The sequence below is a fragment of the Anser anser genome (assembly GCF_964211835.1).
Source record: "Anser anser genome assembly, contig: HAP1_SCAFFOLD_60, whole genome shotgun sequence".
NCBI lineage: Eukaryota > Metazoa > Chordata > Aves > Anseriformes > Anatidae > Anser > Anser anser.
Window position 1 is genome coordinate 939,983 of NW_028153867.1, and position 3,554 is coordinate 943,536.

Below are 3,554 nucleotides of genomic sequence, written 5' to 3' on the forward strand. Positions count from 1 at the left end.
TTGCCTGTTCATTTCATCAACATCCAAGTAGAGCTGTGGATCTGAAAATAAAAGCCTGGTAAGTCCAAGTATCAAATCTGAGGCATGCGCACAAAAAAACTTCACGTGAAATGGCTAATAAAATGTATTTTAAGCTAAGTGTAATAAGCTATTAGATCTACTAATTTTAGTGAGGTATTTAGTCCTCTAAAATTTTGAGCCTCACAGCTCCAACTTTTGGGAATTTTTATATTAGAAGGCTGGGACTAGAACTGTCTTTCAAGATAAAGACAAAGACAATGTTTAAGATAGTAAAGATAACGTTTAAGGATAATCAGCCATGAAACCCTCCCAAGAGTCATTTAATTCACTTCTACGGCAATACACGTAAATACACATAGGATAGTTTCTAAACACTAACACAAAATGCCTCCACGTGAGGACCTTTGCAAACCTTCCAGGACACAAATATGTTTTGTACCGTATTTGTAAGTGCAAGCTGAATCCTCCTTTTGGAATCTGCAACATAAGCTTTTACCTCAGGGTGGAGAACAAAGCTTTTGCATATTACTGAGTTTCTAATATAAAATCTGTTTAGCGGAACCAATACAAAGAACAAAATTCTGTATTAGACCATTTTCAAATGGGAATGAAGGCACAGGTACAAGAAACCTGCTGCGAAGCATTGACAGTGTCCCGTTTTAGTTGATGCGGTCAGTGTATGCTGTATCAGCTTTAAAACCCCAGCTGATTGCAGATCAACCCCACAGAGGTTTGACCTCAGCTGAATTTTCAAGATGTTCTTCATCCAGTAGAGGTTGGCTTGTATTGTTAAAAGGCACAAGGATGGCTAAACTCAAGTGACAATGATAGAACCCTTATTACCGTCAGTAATTAGGTCATCACCGATTGCAGTCATAACTGAAGATTCCTGAAAGACAGAAAAGGCTAAGTTTAATCATAACTCATTTCAGAAAGCATCACAGATTCAAAGTGCTGCAGTCTCAACCCATTCCTTCTTCCTACAACTACAAGGATAGATGGCATTTTATCTACTTATTTTTAGAAGAAAGCCAATATTACAGTACAGGTTGGAAGGGACCTCCGGAGGTCACAACTAATAAATTGACCACGAGAAGACCACTTACAACAACTGTTTAATTTGCTTTAAGCAAAGCAAATCAGAAGAACAGGAACAGAAGAAGCGTACGCAATTATGCTGTCAAAACCATTCTTTGGTATGCGTGAACAAATAATGGTGTATAAATCACTAATTCTATGGATTTACTATTTAAGCACTTAAATACAAACACCTCTGAATGGAATCTGCTCTTTTAACTTCACACTAAGCAGAAAGCATGTTTTCAACTTCGGATTCTTTTTGCTGATTCACACAAATCTGTACAACATATTATCTGTGAAATATTTTCTTTACAGCAAGCGTGCACTATCTTTACCTCAAAAACAGCTGGAGCCATTAAAGAATCTCCTAAAGAGCAGTCTCCAACAGCTTGCATGCTGTCATAGGGAGCATAGGAGCTGTAGTTGTAGTCAGCGTAAGCATCGTAACTCCTCTGCGAGTGGTAGTTCTGGTAATCTTGGCAATAAGCATTATAGTTGTATGACTGGTACCGCTGCAATTCTGCTTTCAGTCTGAAACATGAGAAGTTGCATACAGTCAGAGAACAGAAACTGTAAACCCAGTTCTGAACTTAAACAATTTGTCAGCTTACATACTTCAAAACTTAAAAGGAAGCTTTCCTAAACAGTCACCTAAGTGACAGCTTAAGTCACAGCTCAAAACCTCATTTCTATAGAAGCAAGCATCCTCACCTTTGCCAATACCAGAAGGAATTGTTCTCATGGATTAACTCCAGAGCCTTGACATGGTTACCTGTACACATCAAGTATTTTTAGCGTTGGCATAAGCAAGCTGCTGCTATGTCTCTGTGCTTTGCTAAAGATTGATTTAAGACCAGAGACATTTATCAAGCACAGCTGCTTTAAAGATGCAGTCTTAACCCTTCTATCTTTTGTTTGGTTAATTACTAGATCTTATTTCCAGAAAGAAGTGAATGGAGTCAGATTATCCATTTCAAAGAAGCATCTGACGCTGCCTGTCAGTTTGCCATGTCTACCTCCACCTGCTCAGTTTTTTTGTTTGTTTAAAGTCCATTAAACATTCAACAGCTGCCAACTATACCGCTCAGGTGAAGTCAGTCTTGCTTAACAACACAATCGCGATTCTCCAGCGTGACGCCTTATTATTAGTGGGAGAATTACAAAATACACTGGTTCTTAAGAAGAAAGGGCCAGCTGATTAGCTTTCACTACTTTCCCTTTCAAGATTTTCTCAGGGGCAGCTTCAGACTAATGACAAGAACCAAGACAAGTGCTATCTGTACTAAAACTGAGGTACACTGCATAAAGAACATTCAGATAACCCAGCTGCATATTCAAAAAAATCCGCTGTTTAGACTTGTCTTCACTGATTCTGTACAGGCAGACCTCCTGTGTTTGCAGTGCCCAGTTTCTCTGACTTGAATTGGGGATGCAGAGAAGTGAGTTCTATGCTTTTGGGGAAGAATACAAGCTGAAGGCATTCTGAAATAGCTTCCAAACTAAGCAAACATGAGGGACAAACTAATCCAATGGCTGGGTATTTCAATGCTAAGAGAGCACGGTACTCAGCCATTCAGAAACGTATTACTGATGTGTATTTTAATACCTACATTTGTTTCAATACTGCAAAGCTACACAAGTTCTAATAAAGAGGTAATCCATTGTCTTGTTACTGTAGTAAACAAACAGAAGATACATCATCTTAGGTCTTCTGCTTCCAACTGCACTCTTCCTACATACAGTTGTGTAGGGAAGGAAAATCTGAAAATACTGTTGACGTTCTTCTGGATAGCCGAAGCAAGAAAACATGTTTGTGGCTTATTCTTGTTTTCAAAATAAAACAATATTAATTTAATCAAAAAATTTTGGCAAAGAAGTTTGGACAGTGCTCTCTTGGAGAAGAGCATTTCCATTCTAAAGCAGAAGGAGGCAACATTTGCAGAATTATGCTAGGTAAACAGAAACAGAAGTGTCATTTTTTACTATTTAACAGAACGCACAAGCTAACCTCATGAACATACTGAAATTGTTTATATGAAGTCCTGTTTTGTCAGTATCCTGAATCAAAGTTCATCAAATTTGGTATCAATTCTTTAACCGTTCAGAGACCTGAATTGCCTTAAATAAGTGATAGAACTGAGCCGGTAGAGTAAGAAACCCTCTCAGGAAGTGCTAAGCTTTAAACTCCCCATTGCCCTAAGCTCATGAAAAGCAAAGAATAGCATTCTAAACCTGTTCTAGTAATAACGCCTTTGGCTTTCTCCCTGCGTTCCCATTTTTCCCCCCCACTTCTTTCCTGTCAACCCACTGTAAAACTAGTTATGTGCTTCTCTCAAACTAGAGGGAAAGCTCTAAGAACAAGAACTCCCTAGCATATAAAACCACTTCTTGTCCCTTCTACCTTATGCAGGCCCAAACCTGAAAATATTTACCAATGCATTCAGCTTTGCTAC